This window comes from Anser anser (genome assembly GCF_964211835.1).
Source record: "Anser anser genome assembly, chromosome: 12".
Taxonomy (NCBI): domain Eukaryota; kingdom Metazoa; phylum Chordata; class Aves; order Anseriformes; family Anatidae; genus Anser; species Anser anser.
This window is the reverse complement of record NC_139733.1, coordinates 23,872,627-23,895,225: the sequence shown is the minus strand read 5'-3', so window position 1 is coordinate 23,895,225 and position 22,599 is coordinate 23,872,627. Positions and strand designations below refer to the sequence as shown.

General features: G+C 43.3%; 1 protein-coding gene across 6 annotated transcripts in view; it reads left to right on the top strand.

Annotated features, from left to right (window-relative positions):
* TMCC1 (transmembrane and coiled-coil domain family 1) overlaps positions 1 to 22,599 on the top strand; it is a 153,344-nt gene that overhangs the window by 31,428 nt on the left and 99,317 nt on the right. The window lies entirely within an intron of this gene.

The following is a 22,599-nucleotide window of genomic DNA, read 5'->3' as shown; positions in this document are numbered from 1 at the left end:
CTAAGTTATGTACCCATGCTTCATAGGTGTCTTTTGCTACCAGAAGCCTACCTGCTACTAAAACATGGCTCAACAGATCTACAGCAGTGGCTGCATGGTTTTAGGTGCCCAACTGGAGAAAGCTCAGGTCTGTTAAGGTACCAGTGCCCTCACTTGCTCATCTCTGTTTAGAATCTTAGGAACATCAACTTTATTTTTTCCTCTTGCCTTTTTGTTTTTTAATACCTTGTGCCCTTCCTCAAAAAAGAATGCATTTTTGATGCATTTGGTCTTCTACTATGCAAGCAGAGGAAAGTTACTACAATTTCTTTGAAATACTGTTCTTGTCTTCTAGGGACAGGTGACTGCAGTACTAAAGAAACGGAAGCAGCTGAGGTCCCTTCTCTGGTGATGCATGGCAGTGTGTGGGGGTAGCAGTAGTCAGTGCTTTCACCATTGCAGAGAGGAATACTGGGAAAATGCTGTAACAAACATCAAGTTCATTGTACCTCTAAACGGAGTGAACAAACTTTATCTTGTCTTTGGCCTCCCTGGGAAGGTGTTTATTAGGTATTTAGGAAAAAGAAGTTAAATACATCATTAGAAATCAATGGCTGTCTTGAGCTGTGTATGCCAAATGTTCTTTCAAGCTTATTATTGCACAGTCACGAGACAGGATGCTTGGGATTTCATGCTCAGCTTTGTCCTGATGGAAATTCCAGATTTCCCCAGAAAACTGATTTCAGTGGACTTTTGGTTAACATGTCTAAATGGGGTTATGTGCAAATATTACTTGTGGAAGCAATAGAGTTGATCATAAAAGGTATTTCTTACTGTAACTCAAGGCTAGCATCTTATTTTAGTAGAATCAGAATGTATTTACGAGAACACATATGATTGGCTAAAGATCTAGCTGACTGGAATTTCTCATATTTATGGCAGAAATGGGTTTCTTCTCACTTTAACCATTTTAAACTATACCATTATTATCTTTATTTATAATTTTCATTCAGAGCTGCCTCTTGCATGTCATTTAATTTTAATAAAGCACAAGATCTTATGAAAAAAACCTTTTGTTTTTCATAGCATAGAGTAATTATGCCCTGACCTTTTCTGGCTGTTTCTTTTTAAAGAATCTTGATTCATTTCAAAAATGAAAGCAAAAAAACAGAGGAAAGATGCTTTCACCTTAGTTCATACACAGGCTGTTTTCCAAGCAATCATTCCCAGATGCATAATGACTGTTCTCGCAGCACACTGTGAGAATTGGAATCGTTTATTTGGAGAAGAACTTGTGGCCCAAGTACAAGAAGTACTATATACAAACAAATTTTATTCTTTATTATAAACACTCCTGAATATTCATGACTTTAAAATAAATGTGAGAATAAAAACAGTCCGCATACAATTTGAGCTGAATGCTGGTGAAGAAACCAAGTAGTAGAAGTCTCCCTAATGCAGTGGACTAAAATGGGCCAAATTTGATTATTCTGAGATCAGCAAATCATCAAACACAGTGATGCTATTGCGTTCATAATACTAGAGGTGAACCCAACCCGTGGCATTGAGTATATGCTTGAGATTTGGAAGTATTAAAACCACTTGTCTGATACATCTCTAAAAATGTGTACAGGATATAATTTACTTCCTCAAGATTAGTCATTGAGCTTCAGAACAGATTTTTTTGGGGGGGAAAAAAAAAAAGAAATGGTTCAGCAACCAGTCGTAGCAACAGCTGTGACCTATTGATGGGGTCAGGGTTTGGTTATTAAAAGATCTTGTGCTGTCATTCTGGCTTTGCCTTTTTCCCCTTCTCCATTTGTGAATAATAACAGTTGCTTCAGAGATGGAAGGATTAGGGTAAGTGGTCACTACAAACCATATATGTTCTTTTTAGTGAAGACAGAATATATAGGGTTTTAACGTAGATTAGCAGCTCAAGTTATATTCATGGATGAGATAAGACTGGAGTTCTATGACCTACTCAAAATACCTCTACACTAGTTAGTGTGGGTGAAACCCAAAGAGAGTTTCTCTCTGTACCTCAACCTTCGGTCAGGGGAAATCAGCATAGCTGTGTGAAAGTGTCCACCTTACTCCTGTGCTCACGGTTTCAAGGAATAGGGAACAACAACAGCATAGAAGGTGTGTTTCTACACATGCTTGTTAGGAGTGGAAAACACCGCTCATAACACTTCTGTCCTGTTCTGATGGATAGCACACTATGAGTGTCTTAATGTTCTCTCCTTTCAGGAGCTAATTACTTTTATATAACATTTATTTGAGGACTTAATTTGCTCTTACTGTAGGATGGGAGCAACATTTCTGGACGTTCTTCCCAGAGAGACTTTGATTATAACCTTCCCAGTATGTTGGCATGATTATATTTTTCTGCCCATTACAAATGGAAGGGGCTTTTACAGGTTTCTGCAGCTAATCTGTGCAGCTACTGGGAAATGTCACTACATAAATACATGATTATATTTTCTGGCTTGGTTCCTCTCCATGGTCCTTGTAGATGCTGCTAACCAAGCAAAGCGACAGGAGTTGAACTTCTTTATCTTGATTCAGTGGCAATCCTCCTGGTTCTCAGGAGTGTGAGAGTTTAGGCTTGACTTAATTTTTATTCCAGAAATGTTGACATAAGCCCTTTAGCCTGTCTGGCAACAGGGACAGTGCACAAATAACAAACCGTTTCTACTTTTAAAGAGACTCACACATCCAACTAAGGAAAAACAATCAATGACCATTTAGCTGTTTCTGACTGAACAAGATGTCTTTAAATTAAGTCTCTCTGCTTCTCATATGAGAAAATACATGACTTGAAAATAAGAACACTCCAACTTCCTAATTTAACTACTAAACAGCAGAAAAAAGGAGCTTTATTGGATTGTTTGGCCAGGTGACAGGCCTTGTACTACTACAGGGTTCTTAGTTAGGGAAGGAAGCCTTTTTCCTTAGTGTATCTGTCACAGTGAACAAGCTAACCTTAGGGCAGCCTAAGGACTGATGAGAAAACTAAAATACTTGGTTGTTAGCCTTGTAATTAAACCGTAATTGATGGTATTTCTCAGATTATTGTCTTGGTTGAAGAAATTCATTAGGCTAAGAACTCATTGCTGGTACAAGGGACAGAGTGAAGTCACGCAGAGGGAGGGTGGGCCCAGGTGGGCCCAGTTTTGGGCAGCCTAGTTTTGGATGAGCATCAGCTGGGCCACTGTTAAGCATAAGCAGATCTAGTTGCAAGTAGTCACTGAAAAAGACAGTCTTGTCGTTCTTCTTATCATAACATATTCTCACGTGCATAAGTTGTAGGGACTGCTCAACTCCAGTGGATTCAGTTTAGTGTATTGATCAGATGGATCAATAGGTCCATCAAGAAGGGGTCAGGACTCCTTGGCACGAGGCTAGACGTTCTTAGGACAGAGACTGAAATACTTATTTTGCATTCATCCTGGTGTATTAAGACCTGATTCTCAGTGCAAGTAATTCTAGGACTGCAACGAATGGTGCTGTTGCTCTTTGCTTATTTTATTAAAGGCAGGGATTATTGTTATCTGCTCATTTAGAAGAGAAAGATCACGAACACTTATTTAATTACAGTTTCCAGAGAGAATTCCAGGGCTTCTAGGCCTGCTTTGTGACATTGTTCTTCACGGGGTGCTTCCAGGTAGAATTGGAACACAACTCAATTATATTTGAGTATGGAGAGGCAGTGAAGTGTGTAGTAAATATTATTGTTTCATTAGCAGTACTGCATTTAATTTAGATAGGTATTTCTGCACAAATGGGAAAATGTGGCATTTCCGTGATAGCACTACCTCACATAATAATTGTGGTTGGTATCCCAACCAAGACACTGACAGTGTGGGTCCCACCCCGCAAAGCACTCAGTCCCTGGGGTAAGGAGGGGAAGAGTAAATAAAGCAGCATATTGGGAGAGTGTCTCAGACACCCCTTAGATGTTTGCTCTCAGAAGGAAATATCTTTTCCGATTCTCTTTTTGGCATGGGTCACAGCACCTGCAGGTAGTTCATAATCCAGACTTCTTGCTCTCTCTTCTTCCTCATTACAGACAATGCGATGACCAAACAAGGCAGTGACTGTTGAACCAGAACTCCCGTTGGAAGGAGACACTTACTGTTCAAACTGCAATGCCTTTGCTTCTTCCATTCTTAGATTGTTCTGTGAGTTGCATCTTCAGAACTGATAAACTCCCTCTCAAAGCTATTTTATGAGACATCTGAAAACATTGTACCAATTACCAGTGTGGCTGATTAGCAGTGATTTTTTTATCAGTCATTCTTTTATCAGAAGAAAATTTAAATTCTTTTCATGCACTATTCTTTTTTTGCTTTGATAACAACAACCCATTTGCAATTGTAGGATGGCAAAAACAAAGAATTTCTGATAGCAGATTTTTGCATACAGTTTATATCTAGCAGAAACTAGACAAAAGAAGCAGCCTATATCCTTAACTAGTAATGAGAAATTACTTGCCAGAAGTCTCCGCTGTGTCCCAGCTATTTCTATGTTGACAAATCCAAAGAACTATTCACATTGCTTTCAGGGATGCTCCTGGGATCATAGAACCTGGCACAACATGAGAAGCAATCGTTACGATGGTTTTTGAATGAACAGTTTGACGTTGAGCCTTCCCTGACATTGACATGGCTCCCTGGAAGTCAGCAGACGGCCAAAGAAGGACAACTGCATTAACCATGTGTGGCTTGGAAACGATGACCGAGACTGACTGATGGCATTGCCATGTGCCACACTTATTTATGTGTAGTAACCGTGTTACCCTGCATGGTGCTGTATCAACATGTAAAAGTGTCACTCAGAAATCGTTAGCTGTAGCACTTTATATATAGGCTTCATTTCTCTCCCAGAGGGGGCTATGATTTTTGTTTCTGTCTAATTTATGTCCTAGTTTACCAGTTTGTTCATCTCTCAGTCATGGCTCTTGGCCTCTTTACTCTTGAAAGGAAAATGTCATCTTTATAGTAGCTTTCTTATGTGAAATTCAGTAATAAGCAGTAAAAGAGTCCTTTCCACTTTCTTGTGTGATGGGCCAAATGTCTGTTGCTTTTAGGTTTTAATTACAACTTTCCATATTAATCAAACAGTTAACGTGTACTGCAGTTGGTAATTGTTGAGCAGAGGATGACGTGCACAGGAATTCACCCGTGTGTAGGGAGATTACAAAACGATTTGTAGGGGTGCCACTGGCAATCTTGGCACAAAATCACTGGCACGCAGTTTGCCATACAAGTACTGTCTTAGACCAGTGGTCCATCAAGTCCAATTTCTTGCCTCCAGCATTGCACAAGATGTACTGCTGTACTTTACTTACTCTGTTCAAAATACATTAACACCTTATAAGAGAGAAATGAAGACAGCCAGAATGGAAATACATGAAAACAAGTGTTTCCTTTGCAGTCACAAATTCTCTAGTCATCAGACTTCTTAAAATCTCCTTCCTGTCCCGGTGCCTATCCGCCTACCCATTGGCTTCTCCTGAACATCAGCAGGCTGTGGTCCTGAAGACTGAGAATATTTCAAAGGCGAATATGCTTTGAATATCCTGTTAGTGGGCTTCTTTCTTCCAGTTTTATCCTATAAGTTAAGGTAGTGAAATAATATAGAGAGATAAGTGACTTCTTAATGAGGATGGAACGTGTAAGTTGGGCTTTAAACATCAGCATCTTACTCTAAAAATGCTTCTATACTTACATAGTAAAATAGGAAATAATGGAACTGTACATTACCCATTTATATTTTGTGGCTCATTTTCAGCAGGGCTTAATCCAGTCTTTGTTTGATTGGGTATCTCTCTATACCTCCTGCTTCTGACTTGAAATAAATCATACATACTGGTATTAGGAATTAAAAGCCTTTAAAAATCTTTTGGACCTACTACCCATTTGAACCACAAAAGGGGAGCTGCCAAATTGCTCTCATAAATATCAACAAGTTAAGTCTGGTATGGAAATAAGAACTAGAGTGATTAAGAATTGATTTGCAAAGCAAGGATTGCAGACTCGTTTGTTTTCCCACACCTGCGCTCCACTTCAGAAGTACAAGGAAGCAAGGCACAACGCACCTTTCCCCTAATTGGATAATGTACTCAAGGGAATATGATCAACAGAGGCTTTTAAGATCACACCACCATTTGCCCAATTATCATACCTAATGACAACACATTGTTCCTGCAAAATGCATCTTTATTCCCTGGTAGGTTACATTTCCTTTCAGCCTTTTACCTATTGATCCAGCAGTACCTCATGTAGAACAAATTTCTTTGTTGGCAAGTCTTGATTACAAACTCAGAAAAATCTTTTATGTCCTCTTCTCAATATCTGACTAAGTACGTAAGAGAAGGTCAGTTTAGCATCCTTGGAAACAGACTCCAGTGCTGAGATATTAGACCAGCTTAAAGAGCTGATAGAAAAACAATTAAAGTGACGAAGAGGTATTTTATTTAAAGACAATTCATATCCTCCAGAACAAGTAAAAAATACCATTTTTGGAACTACTTTTGGCTTTTATCCATGTTTGTATTTTCTCATTTCTTGTTACATACTTGGATCTAGAACAAAAAGCCTGATGGTCTAAGATTCTCAGGATGTGGACATTAAATAGGCAATTTTATACACAAATCAGTCTTTAAAACTTGCAACCTTGATGTTATTTTTGTCCCTCCTTCCAGCATTTCTCCTGAAGTGCTCCCTGTACAGTGGGCTGCTTCTTGTAAGAACATTCATTTTTGTTCTGACAAAGGTTCCTACTGGTAAATTGCACTGGGGGAGCATACATAGGCTTTGCATGTCTCTTATGAAGCCTAAAAGCACTGAGTCTCTGAGAAACACAAGTGAGAACACTGTGCTCACCTGCTTGAATCCATTTTGTCTTCTACGCAGACTTCATTTTCTGCATGCAACCTCCGGAAGGTGGCAAACCCGACAAGTTTTACTTCGACTGAAAAATGTAAACATGTTTTTTCTCTCAGCACATGAGAACTGGGAGCTTACCGCTCATTGTCACAAAGAGGGAAACTTATTATGCCACCAAATCATTCCTCCCAAGCTGCCAGTTTGAGTATTGATCCCTTGTTTCTGAGTAAGCAAGCCCTGTGGTTGGTCATCATTATTCTAGGACATCTCATTCTAGTGACCAGATCAATAATGTCTTTCATGGCCTCCTGCTGTCTGTTCGTGTCATGCCTCAGCACCTCTGCATCAACTGTTGTTCATCAAGAGACAGTGAAATGATTAGCAGTGGTGGTGAGAATGCTGTCAGCCACTTCACACTCATTTAGGTCTCAGCTCGGACACAACACGAAGCTTTGAATGTACATCATTTGTAACGAGTGTCGATATTAATTTCACGCTGTCCCACACATTGAGGCGGGAAGATTTCCACACAAAGACACCCCAGGCCAGGTGTAATGCCAACGGGCTGCTTGTCATGAAGCTGCCTTTGAGCACAAGCAGGGATAAATGTAAGCGTTCCCCTTTGCTGTCCAGAGGTAGTCAGGGAGCAGAAAGGCCTGCTGCTCGCCAAGGGATGGAGATGGCACCAGGATATGCATGTGGTGGTAAGGCCAGCAGGGCTGACAATTTTAAAGCTGCAGTTGTAAAATAGAGTGGGGCTCTTTCACTGGCTTACCCACAGTTCGATGTGTGTTAATTTCAAACCCTAAGTTATTCCTGAATCTTCTTGAATCAATGAGGCTACATCCACGTTTGTTAGTCACAAAGCTTGATAATTCTAAAGTTTTTGAACACGGATACAGGTTTTGTTTGGGACTTCTTAGGTTTCTCGGGAGTGTGGTTTCTTGTTCTTATCTTCATACTGCTGTGGTGATACAAATCCCATCTCTTGTCCAGATGTGGTTATAGAGAAATCAACTACAATCTAGTATAACTCTGTCCACATGAAAGTTTATGCTAGTTAACTGCTGATCCCTCCCACCAGCTTCAATGGTTTTAGCACACTTTACACGTTTGGAGTCAAAGGAATATTTGGATCTGCCCTAGAAATGTAAATTTCTAAGTTTATAATGGTAGTGCAGAAAAAAAGCTTTACAGAAAATATTTTAAATACAAAAATGCACTTTGCCCCATACCTTCTCAGTCATCACCACATGAAAGAAAAATTGTGTTTTTAGATCATAGCTTGGAGCCTGAAAGAGGCCACACAAAGATTGTGCTCTGAGAGAAAGGATGTCTGGCAGAAATCCAATCTGAGAGCACTTTGTCTGATCATATGTATACACCAATGTACCCTGGATTTTTTGTCTGCATTGTTTTGATGCATGCACATGGGATTTCTGGCTTCGTTCAAGAAGAGGCCCTGTAGTTTTCTGGTGTCCGTCCCTTCACCTCATGGTATCAAACACAACTATACCCAGCTACTTCTGTCATTCTTTGGGGAGAAGTAGAATTTAATGTAAGAGGTTGGAAATACCACTGAGACTTAATCTGCCAAGGAAATACACAGCACAGTGACCCATTCAAATTATGCCCAGCTATTGTTCTAAATACGTTTCGCCTGCATGCAGACACGAAGACTGGATTAAGCCCTGCTGAAAATGAGCCACACAATGTGAGTGAGTAATGTACACTTCACAGCCTCACTCGCCTGTCTGATTCGCTTCGCTGTCTTCTGCACGGCACAGCCCTGCAGGGCCTGGACCTCCTTCAGCCCTGTAAGCTTGGCAGTTGCATTTGGGCAGCTTTGGCTGGGCCTGTAGTACTGTACCCCAGTACTGAGGTGGGAGCTGGATTCTGATGCGGTGCCTGTATGACAGACTTCTGCGCAGCTCCAGAGGCTTCCTGGGGTCCAAGAGGCTGATCTCCACCTGGCCTCCCCGCACGGACAGACACCTCTGGAGCACTCACAATGTACCTCATTTTATTCAGGTCTAAGGTAGCTGTTTATGTAAATTTATGCCATCCACAAGAAGTTCTCTGTCTATATTACAAAAGGGTAGTGTTCCAATGCTAGTAAAGTATTTCTAATGAAAACATGGGAAAAAAAACCACAACAAAACACGTGGTTTATCTCCCATGATGAGATCATGACAAAAATGACTATAGCAGTGAAGCTCATACCTTAATTCTCATCCTTCACACACTTCAGCACAAGTGTTTTAACAGTGTGGATTAATTATTAAACAGGTCAATACAGTTTGATAAGGGAGACTCCCAATCTTGATTAATTATGCTGGTATCCTACTCTAGTTTTGGACCTTGGACAAGTGTCTCAGATGTGATGAATAAATTAATCACCATAAATTGGTGATTAATTAATCTAGTTGTAAGCACTTACATTTTAAGGTATACTTCAAAAAAATTACAAGTGGATCTGTATTAGATGACTTACCAGTGTTGGGGATTTTTTGTTGTTCCCCCTAGAGGCAAATCAAACAGGTTGTGCTTAAATATAAAAAGATTTAATAAGCAATGCATTGGACAGATCTGCCATAAGCAGATCTACGAGGAGTCTGCAAAGACATGGCATTAGCTGGTTCCTTTTATGCATTAGTACCAGCACTGACCATGTGAGCATCGGCATTGCTTTAACTGCTTTTTGGTTCATCCCCCCAGTGCCAGTTCTGTTCACTAAATTCTGTTTACCAAAAGTGGCCCCTGAGCACACACATTCCATGATTGTTACAAGACAATCAATCCTGTGGCTTTTCTTACCTCATCAGAAAGGAACCTTTGCTCTCTTGCATGGAGTTATTTTGTCCCTGATGTTCCTGCTTCCTAGGCCTTCTTGTCCTACCTTAGCTCGTTCTTCTGTCACAAGGTACCATGCTGAGTTACAATTTGAATTTCCCCTTTACCTGTGGGTGAAAAATTGGACTTGACTGAACACATTGTTCCCATCCTCTGTTTTTATGGTGTAAGTTTGCTGCAGGCTCAGTTCCACACTAGTAAAATATCTGGGGTATGTCAAAGGTGATTTTAGGTTAATGCCCTGGGTTTGAACTACATAATATTACATAGCCTTTGTGTAGCAGTCTGAATAGCTTGTTAAGTGCTCTAAATCTTGGTGCAGTCCTGGAAACTGAATGAGGTTGCAAATGGTCAGGTAGCTTTTATAAAGAGGATTCTGAGCACTTCTTTATTTAGCCTAGAAATTGAACCATCAGCCCTTTTTTATGTTGTTGGGAAAATGACTAGTGCTTCTCTAAAGCCTTTATGTGAGGATCTTGTCTTCACAAAAGCAAATTTTTTTATTGCTACTTGGAAACATAGGAAACTGAGGTACAGAAAGGTACAGTTACCTCATTCCTGTCTGCAGAATTTAATTCTAATTCTGGATTCAAATATGCCAAATTCAGATGTTTCTGTCCAGATCTGAACTTCGTAACCTCAATTCATCACAAAATCCAGCATCATTTGCACACTTCTGACCATCTTTGAGTTCACTGATACTGTACACTTCAGGGAACGTTGTGTGCATACACTGCTCTCAAGCCAACCTCATTCCCTTGGACTCTCTTACACACACACTTAAAATGGAAGACAGAAAAAAAGGACTTCCTGCATTCATTTTTTTTTCCCCAGCCTGATTTGTGCTTCTAGTGAGATTGTGAATATTCAGCTCACGTAGTACAGCCAAAGCAGAGCCTATACCCACCAGTCTCTTGCAGACAAAGAGAATATGCTCTATAGAAGTTTGTACTTCACAGTCTGTTCCTGAAACAACTCGTGTGGCCTGAATAACTCAAAGGCCGTTTCCACATTTCAGCTGTATCCTGGTGGTAGCTGCATTTTAGTGGATGAAAAGAAGTCCTTGGGTATTTCAGCTGGAGTTTGCAGAGAACTTTGTGTGGAAAAAGTGATGCAGAAATGTATTCATGAATTAATAATAGTGAGTTTTCTCTATGGGTTTCTAACTGACCTGAATCTTTCCATGGTTCCTGAATCCACTTTGGCACTAAATTGGTTTGAATAAGACCCCATTTTTGCTAACCCAAACCTGTCCTTGTCTGTACTTCAATGCTGCAAGTTTAGCTTCATATATAGCCTTTATGATAACAGTACATGAAGTGTGAGGCAGGAAAAAACATTGTTTAGACAGCAAGAGCTACTAACAAGACATTGTGAACGGGCAATGAAGTTCCTGTGGTCCCAGACCAGGACAAACGTAGTCAGTCTGAATGATGCAGTGCTGTTCAAGATGTTCAAAAGAGTTCAGACTAATGAGTCATATGTTGACATTTGATTAATCGTCACTGGTTATGATGTAGCTGAATACTGCATCAGAGGAGCAGTATGAACTTTAGGGACAGAAATATGAACAGTGTCTACCCACTTGTTCAGGGTACAATTCTGTAGTAAGCAATAAAGGATTAACATGAAGTCTTAGCCTAGAAACTAGGTATGAAATACAGGTTTCAGGCCCAGTTTGAGTGTTTGCTGTTCCTGGAAGTTGTCAGTATGTGCAGTTCTGTTTTGACCCTCTTTTTCTTTTGTCTTCATAGAACCCACTATGTACAATAATCTCTCTGCAGCAGACTAGTCATGCCAGAAAGAGTTACGAAGTCGTATGTCTGTTCCCTGAGGTCTGTGGTTTAGACATATCCTAAGCAGTTATATCCCAGTCTTTCGATTCTTCTTTGTTTTTCAAAGAAATGCAATTTCATTTTGTCAGCGGTTGAAAAATGGTTCCACATTGCCAATTGAAAGATGGAAGCTCTAGGCTAAAGGAAAATTGAAGAGGCATACCTTGTTTCTGACATGAGTGCTGTGAATTGTATACATGTTGGCATTGCTCTTGATGAACTTCAAGGGCACAGATTAATACCCTTGAAGGAGCATTAAGGATCTGTCCAGAAACAACACAGTGATGTTTGGTCAAAGAAGTCTTTGGATTTTGTCCAGTTAAATTCCAATGGAGGAGAGCGTCATATCTGTTCTTGTTCTCAGTAACTGGGTTTTGTGTTCCTTTACACCAGGCTGTGACTCTTGTGGCTCATGGCACAATCAATTTTAATGAGACCTCATAGTGATTCATCATGATTATCATTCATGATTCTTAAGGAATCAGAGATTAAATTGTATCAGAAGTACATACAGTTTATCTACATCAACCACTGTCAGTCTTCTTGGCATTACAATGATTGCATGAGGTTGGCTGGTCTATATAAAGTCTGCTTATAGCAGGAGGACTTTGTCACTTAAAAATGTGACTGGATTTGTGCTTGCTAGAAGAGGATTTCCAGCACACCCAACTTGTAAACTTCACTGTTAATAACCATGGTTGTGAGCTTCTCATGGACACTAAAACATTACATTGCTTCTCTGGACACTAAAGTGACTACAGAGAAATGAGACATTTTGCTTTTTTTAACTTTTCCTTGTTCACTGGGGATTTATTTGTGTGGGAGATTTTCCAGCATGTCTGTGTTTGGGGCAGACTTGCACAGGCACTCAGCTTGCAGAAAAGCACCTAGATATGAGGAGTCTACCTGTTTTCCCAGCAGCGCCTCCCTGATGGACAGAACAGAGAGAGCCCAAAGGGAAGCTTTATCCACGGTGTTCCTGTGAATCACCTTTGCCCACCTACCTTAGCTTGGACAGTCCAGTTTTCTTGTATTTGCAAAGTTGGTCCACGTCCCCCTCCTTCCCTCCTGTGTGAGCTCACACAGATGCTGCTTGCACAGCACAGCGCAGCGCAGCACCATACCTCACTGCACCACGCTTCACCGCATGGCACTGCACGACATGGCACCTCACCGCACTGTGCCTCACTGCACTGCAGGACACGGCACCATACTGCACTGCATTGCATGGTGCCACACGCCATGGCACTACACTGCAGCAGGGACTGGGGCAGAGCACCTTTGGGCCTCTGGGCCTGGGTAGTACTGCCCCTTGGTGCAACCACCTAACAGACCTCCCAGACAGAGAACAGAGCACCACTGTTACAGCAATGCAGGCAGGCTTGCCCTCTTCAAATTGGGCTTAAAACCTGCTTAAAGGTCTGCGCTTCTCCTTACTGCATTCAGCAATCTGGCGAAGCAGGTGGCAACCACAGCCTCCATGTCCACAGCCTGCCCTGTTGTCAGGCTGACCGCAGGGTGCAGCATGCACCAGTATGCACATCTGCACCCCTGGATTGATTCCTGGGTGCATTCTGGACTTGGGAGGATGGGAGTTATGGGTACACATCCATTTGCTGTGTGGCCATTACCAGCTCATTTTGAACTGCTGAGTTTGAAATACCGAATGAGCCCGCAGGTCTGGTTTTTAGATATTTATGGAGTGCACGTAGAATTTGTTCTGCCAAGCGCCGGTGGTATTGCAGGTCAGGCCAGCGCCACGGCTTTTGTACGCAGCTGCAAGGCTCGGCTTTGCCGCGTGCACCACACCTGAGGCCCCCACGCACACCTGGAGCGCGGGTGCTGGGGGCTCCCCTGCCAGCGGCTGCTGCACGAGGTGCCGCGAGCCGGCCGGCCCCCTGCCGCGGCATGAGCCCCCCGGCGGCCGGGGCAGGGGACGAGGGGAGCTGCTGGGCTGCAGGGCCCGGCGGGGCGGTGGGAGCCGTGCCCGGGCTGCCCTCGGCACCTGAGGCCCGACTGTGAGGGGAGGGAGTGGCCGGCGGGCACTGCCCAGGGCGGCCGGGGGCTCCTGTGCCAGCCCGACCGCGGCGAGCTGGCGGGAACAGCAGGTGGCACTGCTGGCTTCAACACGGGGAGAGCGCACGGCGTCGCTTTGTGACGCTCGCGCTCCTCTTGCAGCTGCTATGCCTCACCAAGGGGAAACAAAAATGTCCAGTTTTATCCTAGTTCTCTGAAGACTGTTGGGAATCATCAGTAATCTCTTCAAGAAATAAGAGGAAATGTACAGGCATACACAGCGAGGTGTATGATCGGCAGCAGGGCCTAAGTGTGTTCCCTTTGGGGAGCCGTGATGCTGAACGTTGTGCTGGACTGGGCCCCTGTCCTCTGAGCTTCGAGCTCCCTATGCCTGGAAATTTGGGAAGCACTTACCCCCTACCTTGACTGGTGTAATGCGATTCAGTTGGGAGTGGATCCACCGACATGAGAAGCGCTCTATCAGCTCTTGGTATTGTACGCAGATTCTGCGGAGTTTGGACTTGGCTGGATGAAAGGCCTTTGAAAAATCAGGAAATCCTGAAACAGAGTGAGAAAGGCATGAGATTTCCTGCAGTGTTGTAGGCAGAAACAGGGCTAGTCGGCAGGGTGCCAGGTGACCAGGGAGGCAAACAGCAAGTTTGCAGATGACACAAAACTGGGGGAAGCGGCTGGTACGCCACAGGGTTGTGCTGCCATCCAGACAGCCTGGAAAAAAGAGCTGACAGGCATCTCAACAAGGAGAACTGCAAAGTCCTGCACCTGGGGAAGAACAGCCCCATTCACTAGTAAATGATGGGGACTGAACAGCTGGAAAGCAGCTCTGCAGAAAAAGACCTGGGGATCCTGGCAGACACCAGGGTGAACCTGGGGCAGCGGCGTGTCCTTGCCGCAAAGAAGGCTCGTGTTATCCTGCGCTGCGTCAGGCAGAGTATCGGCAGCAGGTCGAGGGGTGTGATCCTGCCCCTCTGCTCAGCACTGGAGAGGCCACAGCGGGAGTGTTGGGTCCAGTTCTGGGCTCCTCAGGACAAGAGACGTGGACATACTGGAGAGAGTCTGTCAAAGGGCCCCAAAGGTGGTGAAGGGTCTGCAGTACCTCACATGTGAGGAAGTGCTGAGAAAGCCGGGACTGCTCAGCCCGGAGAAGACGAGGCTCAGGGTTTCTCTAAGAAGCTCTAACAAGATGGCTCACTAACATGTTAGTCTGCACACCTGCCGTTGCTCTAGAATGAAATCCAAGTCTTTAAACCAGGCTAAGATTAACAGGAAAAAACATTCTTACTCTTTCCCATGTAGTTGGAAGCATGGAACAGTAGGTTTTTTTTATTACTGCTACCAGCAGAGCCTTCATCCCAGAAAGGAAGTCAGGAAGAGTTATCACAGAATCACAGACTGGTTGAGGGTGGCAGGGACCTTTGGAGTCCGTCTGGTCCAACCCCCCCGCTCCAGCAGGGACACCCAGAGCAAGGTGCCCAGCACCATGTACAGTTTGTGCCCATTGCCTCTTGTAATGGCACTGGACACCACTGAGAAGAGCCTGGCTCTGTCGTCTCTGCACCTTCCTTTCAGATATTTTTGGGAATCAGTGAGATTGCCTTCAGCCTCCTCTCCTCCAGGCTGAACAGTCCCAGCTCTCTCAGCCTTTCCTCACGTGACAGATTCTCCGGTCCCTTGATCATCTTTGTGGCCCTTCCGTGGACTCTCTCCAGTATGTCCCTATCTCTTTTGTCCTGGGGTGCCCAGAAATGGGCACAAAAATATGGTCCAGCCCTGTAGACCACCTTTTTCTGTGGCTGTCAGGACTGTTATAGGGAATGCATTCACTGGAAGTAGCCAAGAGCAGTATACTTTGGATCCCATGCTTAGAGGACATTTTCATTGCTTTTTGTGACTAGCTATTAATCCCTTCAGAGCATCACTTCCTTGTTATTAACCCAACACCTAAGCTTTCCTCACCAGTGTCCCCAGAGAAATAATGCTACCTGTATACTCCAGAACCATTACCTCGTACCGTATGTGTTTTGCTGGTCCCCTTCCTTCCCCATTCCTGGAAATGTGCCAACCCTGTTACATGTTGCCTGAGCTCTGCTTGTGGGAAAGTGTTTTGGGACATTTGCTGGTCGTCTTTGCCTTGTGAACTGGTCAGTCACTTATTCCCTGTCCCTATTTGCTTGTTGTAGGTATCAGTGAGAGTTTTGCCTTTACTTTCCTTACCTACTGAATCTGGAGATGGCTCCAAAAAAAGTCATCTGGGGGCAGCAAAAGGACTTTTTTTTAACTGCTCAGTAGTTTGAAAGTTTGCGCTCCCAGCATCAGGAAGTTAGTAATACTGGTGGTTTTTTTCATTTGCAGTAGTTGCAGTTTTTTGATGAGCCTCAGATGGAGTGGATCTGTATTTTTAATCATTGATATTAGTGATTTTACCTTTAGTGTAGGAGCTTCTGGTTGCTTACAGGAGGCAGAACACTTCAAAAATCAAAGTGTATTACTTTTCATCGTATTGTTGCATTACACTGCTATCCAGAGAATGAAGTGAGCCATTCAGGAAACTATTTGTAAAGCTGCTGGCCTAACAGTTTGGTAGAACTTTACCAGGGCTAAGAAAAGGGGATAAGCCCTGGTAAATACAAACATTAAAAGAGAAATTCCTTTATCTCCCCCCCTCTCTCATGCCTACTGATTCGTAAAAGAATGTTGTAATGCAGAAATAAACTATCCTCCTCATTCTGTGGGGCCAATAGTGATTTTAGCCCAACAGTTCATCAATCTGTTGTTGTAACTCTGTTGAAGCCAGAGAAACTAGTCCAGTGACTCATTGCTCTGTTGATCCTCTAATGGAAAAACACAGAATAACTTCCTTGAAAAATTCCACAGTCTTTCTTACGTATTTAGCTGATTATTTGCTACCCTCTCTGCCTCTTTAGTGAATGGCAAGTGGATGATGTTCTGCACATCCATGAGCTACAGGTATTATTAGTCTTTGTGAAAAACTCAAACTTCCCTTCAGCTCAATGCCACATTTTTTTAATACAGCATCTCGTCTGCAGAGAAGGTTGGTCATATTTATCTAGCTCAATAGCATCGATATGAGGCTGACTTGTTTGGAAATGGCATGTGGAAAAGGCTTATTTTTTTATTACTATTTGCATTAATTATTTTTGCTTTATTAACTTCCTAGGCTGGATTGGAGCACTTACAATAGACAGAGCACTTTGCAAATGAAAGTGCATTATTTTTCGTCACATTATTGCATTACACTATTATTCTGAGAGTAAAGTGCACCCTTCAAGTTATAACAAGCTGTAATTTCATTGAAGGCTCCCTAGTATTTCTGCAACACAAGAGCAAAGCTGCAACAATTTAGTCACAAGAGCCAGAAAATCAAATTGTAGACCCTTTAATACCCAACTGGGGATACTCTATTGCTCTAATACATCCCAGCTTGGGAGTGTTTCTGATGTACTGAAACTGTATGGGTTGTACCTTTTAAAGACATTTCAAGCCGTAGTAGTCATTCAGAGCCAACTTGGCATCACTGTCCCTTTCTGCTCCTTAGACGTAGAGGTTGGAGCCAAGAGTCTGTTTGGCAATGAAGGGGTTGTTGTTTTCTCCTGCTCTTTGGGAGGCTGTGCTCTGGTGCTTGAGCCATGAGGAACAAGAGTGAAGGAGATCTTGAGAGAATGCTTTCTGCAACTGAAGGTAGCTGCTGACTTTGAGATCTATGGAAGCAAGCCAGGAAGCAGAGTTTATTGGAAGTCTGTTTGCTTACAACACAGTGAAGGAATCTCACTGCAGTACAGTAAGTGCTTCACATTTTGCAGCACGCATTTTGCTTTCATGCTGGTGTTGTAGCTGGGTGCACCTCATTCTCACTGTTTCCTGCAGATGCCTTGCGAGCACTCATGGATTTTTGATGCAATGCTCAGCCCAGCCTGAAACACAGAAGTGTTATGATACCTGGAGCTTGGTTTGAACTCATTGTTGAAATATAAACCGCTGTCTCACTAGTACAGTAATGTGGCGTGGCTCTGTGCACATCAGTGCAAGAACAATTTCTGATTTGGGATTTTGTAAGCTGTTCATACATGTACCTAGGACTAAGCGAGTCCCTGATGAGGAACCACTCCTGAGGAATTTCAAAGCAAATCTCTGTTACCATTCCTGGACTTCTGGGATTTAGCCTGAAAAGATTTCCCTTGAAGCACTTTACTGCCTGCTGATTCTTGGCTGTAAAATCCTTCTAGCCTTTTGTAATTTGACAGTTTTAATAAAATTTACTCCATTGTTTTATAAGAGAATTTTCTCTCATTCCGGTAGCTGGCTTCTGAGAAAAACAAGGTTTAAATTCTACCCCTTTCAAATTTCTTCCAGTGGTGACTATTTTATCAGTGCACATTCTGTTTTGTACTCCATCTTTGTTATGCTGCAGCTCACAAAATTTTCATTCTGTTGCAAAGCAACATGATTTCACTGGGCTTTTGTTTAACTGATGACTTGCAGTCTTTCTCTAATTACCCTAACTGGGACTTTGTTTATCATGGGGGTATCACACGCCTCCTAGATGTTAGTCATTGCTAAACACAAGAGGGGAAATAGGATGTAAATCTCTTAAACTAATATTTTGCAGAAGAGATTCCCCTTTGATCTTTAATTACTTTGCCACACATACAAACATTTTTACAAATTTTGATTAATTTTTGATTCCTTCAGCTTCTTCATACTTCTGTAACCCGTTCTAAGTGAACACTCTGAGAGAGACAGCTTCTGTCTGGGTGAAATGGAAAGAGCCAGTGTGGAAAGTGTCCCCAGATTTCTCATGTGGAGACTGAGCCAGGCAAAATCAAGTCATAACAGCCACCTCCTCTGCATCAGCCCAGTACATAACAGAGCAGGCAGGATACAGAGCACTTGTTGGGATGTACATCCATCAGTAGAAAGTTTTCCCTCTCTCTCTCGTTACTTCTGTTGAAGTAATGAGTAAAAGGCTTAACTGATATCTGTAAAATGCTTTGGCTTCATGCTTTGCCCTCTTAAGGGTCTCTCAGCTTCAAAGGTACATCAGACTGTGAAGGGTTCATCTGGGTTTTGGCTGGTGAAGGTGCATGTTGAAGGGAGTCTGTGGAAAAGCGCAGCACTCACTGCGTCCTGCCTCCTGGGAAAGGTGCTGCTCTCGCATCCAGCGTCACTTTTTCTTTCTCTCCAAGGGAGGGTCTTCCCACTAGGTAGTCTTTGCTTCAGAAATCTTGCTTCTGCCTTAGTGATTTACGGGTAATAAATCCAAGAGGTAATGAAGAGGGCATCATTATGCACCACAGGGAGCACCTGTAGCACATCCTAGCAGGATGTGTTAGCCAGCGCTTGCAGAGTTTACATGCTACGTAAGGGCCACCCAATTCAAGGGAGATAGATGCACTTCTTGGCTCCCCTCTCCCCAGTGCCTCCTGCACATGCAAAGCCACGTGGAAATCAGGCTTAATTTACAGCATTTGCAGCATGCCCTGCAGTCTCTGGAGCATGAAATTCACTTGATGTTGTCCCAGTGTGCTCCATTATTTTCTGCAGAGTTTTCTTCTTTGTTGAGAAGTTTCAAAGCAAGGAGTACCTTTTAAAACCAAGTGCCTTTCAAAGCAAGGAGTACCAAAGTGCTGGGTGCCTTTTCCCCATGTGCAGTGTTGCAGCATATATCACTAAGGTGCCTGTTCTGAGGACAGGCCCTCCTCCATGGGAGGGCGAGGCGATAGAGGTTAAGTGGGTGTCTGTGGGGAAAAATATGTCCCACCCAACATAGTACCTGGCCCAAACACAGGTGTTTCCCACTGCCATCTCTGGTGCTGTCGGTCCCTCAGCAGCACAGCCTGCTGCATGGTGGGGTATGTACCATGTCACATGCTGGAGCATGTGCTCTGCCCAAACTCATCCCAAATGAACGACCCACTCTTAATTACTTTTTCCTCATTGGTTCCAAATCTGTTACATCTGTACCCAAATTTGGTGTTTCTGACACTGCTACATAGGTAATTTTGGCCTGATATCACTGATACAGGTAACCTAGATGAAGGTAGCCTTGCTTCATATCTCCCTTCTGATCCTGGGGTCCATGCTGGTTTATTGCACCTCTGGTTCCCATCAGAGGTCTAAGCTAGCTTTGAAGCCATTCCAGTGGATGCTCATGCTCACAGTAGTATTTTGAGCAGATGCATGTCTTCATTCATAAACTGATTGGCATTACTGATTTTACCCTGCAGTTTTGTTTTCCTTAACCCATGATGCCATAAAAAGCCTTTGTGCTAGAAAATCCCGAGTCTTTACCTTCTACAAAGCAAATTCCTAAAGGCTGTTTCATATTGTAAACCCCAAAATGGAGCCATCCAGAATCCCTAATAGCATTTGAAGTCATAGGCTACAAAGAATCTAGATAAGTATGTGGTCGAAGAAGATCCTTGTTGTACCTGACATTTCATCCTTGAAAGCAAACAAAACTCCCTTCCGGAAGGTTGTGTTGCATGGCTATGAATTAGAAGAGTAAATACTAGCAAAATTAAATCTCATTCAGTATGAATCCAGATTGCCCACAGCATTTGGTATCTGACCTGTGAGACGTCTAAGTCTACTGAGTACGTTCAAAGTCCACATCTTAAACAGAGTCCTAACTTCCTCCAGGAGGCCTTTCCTAGGATCCGGTACTGCCCTAAGCACTGATCTGAGATGACCTAGTCTCTCTCTGAATTGGTATTTGGGTCTTCCTGTGTCCTAGTTTCCAGTGGAACAGTCTCGGAGAGACTTACCTCCTACGTTAGCCAGTCTTTCCAGATTTACCCAATTAACAGGTGTCATTTTGCTATGAAAACACTGAAATCACGTGTGTATTTGTAAAAATCCTCTTATAGAATGCCTGATCCCTGTCATGCCTTCTATACTTTCAAGTTGATGGCCTGCTTTCAGTTAAGCCCTGCAGGATAACTCCCCCCCCCCCTTTTTTTTTTTTGGTGTGCTTTGCAGTTCAGCACTTTATACTTCTGTCATGATAACAAAAGGAACATTGTTATGACTGCTGACATTTGTGTCAGAGCATGCCAATGGAAGTTTAAAAGATATGCCAAAGCAGTTGCTGTTGTATTTTCAGGCAAGGCTCAGTGTTCTACTTTATTTCTTATTTTCAAGGGATGCAGTCTATTCCTGCTGTTGAGAAAATGGTGCTGTGGGTAGAATCTGTGAGAGAGCAGCAACTTATTTAACCTGAACAGGTTTAAAATTATTCTCCTGTCTTTCATTATGCACTACTTTGTTGTATAAATTTACATGCCAAATTTTTTGCTTGCATACATGAGTTACTTGAATTATTCTTTTTGCATGTAACATTTTGCATGAAACTATATTTGCTGCATGCATAAAAAAGGTTGGTGCCTATGCAACAGTTCATACCCATCCTCATATGAGCCCCTACAGCACAGACACTGATTTTGACCAGTCACATGCCTAATAGCAGAAAAGAAAAAATAGTCTGACAAATCCAGAAGGCAAAGTCCGGTTGAAATAATAGCAGGTAAGTCACAGAAAAAGAACATATGTATGAATTTTCAGGGCCTCTTTCTTATCTGTAAGCAACAGAGACTTTGATTTACTTTCCCATGTGAAAGGCAGGAATTCAAGCCAGAAGTGCTTCCTCCTGCCGTTTGAACAAGGCACTGAATTTGGCTTGACTCTAAGGGAAGTGTCAGGTGCTCAGTCATCCAGCATGTATTTTCCTAGACATCTCCAGTCCAAGTATCACTGCTTTTCCTTGTTCTACCTAGCAAATCTGACAAGACCACAGCTCAGAGTAGCCTGACTGTGGAAAAGAAGCCACTGAAGTCATCAGGAGGTCATTTATTTTCTGAAGACCGGTGTCTTACCAGGGTTTTTCAAGTGGTATCTACCAAACAAGGGAATAACGGAGAAAAGAGTGAGGAGGAGAAACTCAGATATTGTGGTGTCAACCAGTTAAAGACTTTGGGATAACTGCAGTAATTACTACTACAGAGTAGGTGTCGTAGAGTGTGGTCAAACCGTGTGGGAAGAAACCTTCAAGCCCAGCCCCATCTATCACCACATCAGTTGCAGTATTTCTTCCACCCCTGGCAGGGCTGCCCAGGTTTCCTTCCATAAGACAGAACCCAGAAGGAAATTCTGGCTCCAGAAGGTTGACACTCGTCCAAGTATTTATTGCCAGAAGTGCCTGTCTGGCAAGTGTCATCCAGGATGGCCCAGAGCAGGCCAGTGTGTCCCTTGGGAAGGCCTGTCCTGGGCCTGCTGGCCCCAGAGCACCACTGGTATCATCTGTATGCTCCATCCAAAGACAAAGGCAAGGACAGGACTTTGCAGGGCAATATTCTGCCTGGTTGTAACAACAGCTGTATTGCAACCCTTTGCAGGGCCCTGGCTACTGGTTTTTTTTTTTTTTCCCTTGCTTTTGTCTGTGCAGCTGCAAGACTGAACAGAAACTCTGTTTCCAGTTCAGCTGGCTGTGCTGGCTGAGGCCAGCTCCCCTGTAACTAAAGCCGGCTTCCCTGTGCAAAGTCCTGCACCTGGGAAGGAACAATGCCAGCACCAGTATTTATTGACCTTGATAAGATCCCCCTGAGCCTCCTTTTCTGCAGGCTGAGCAGTCTCAGCTCTCTTGGCCTCTCCACATAGGAGAGGTGCTCCGGTGTCTTCATCATCTTTCTGGACCTATGTTGGACTCTTCCTAGTATGTCCATGTCCCTTTTGTACTGAGGGACCCAGAACTGGACATGGTGCTCCAGGTGCAGCCTCATGAATGCTGAGTACAGGGGAAGGATCACCTCCCTCAAGCTGCCGGAAAGACAGCAAATGCAGCCCAATGCAGCCGAGAATACCATTACCTTTCTTAGCGGCAAGGACTCACTGCTCCCCCGGGTTCAGCTTGGTGTCCACCAAGACCCCCAGGTCCTTCACTGCAGAGCCACCTCCTACCATGTCCTGGGGCTGGGGTTGTCTTACGC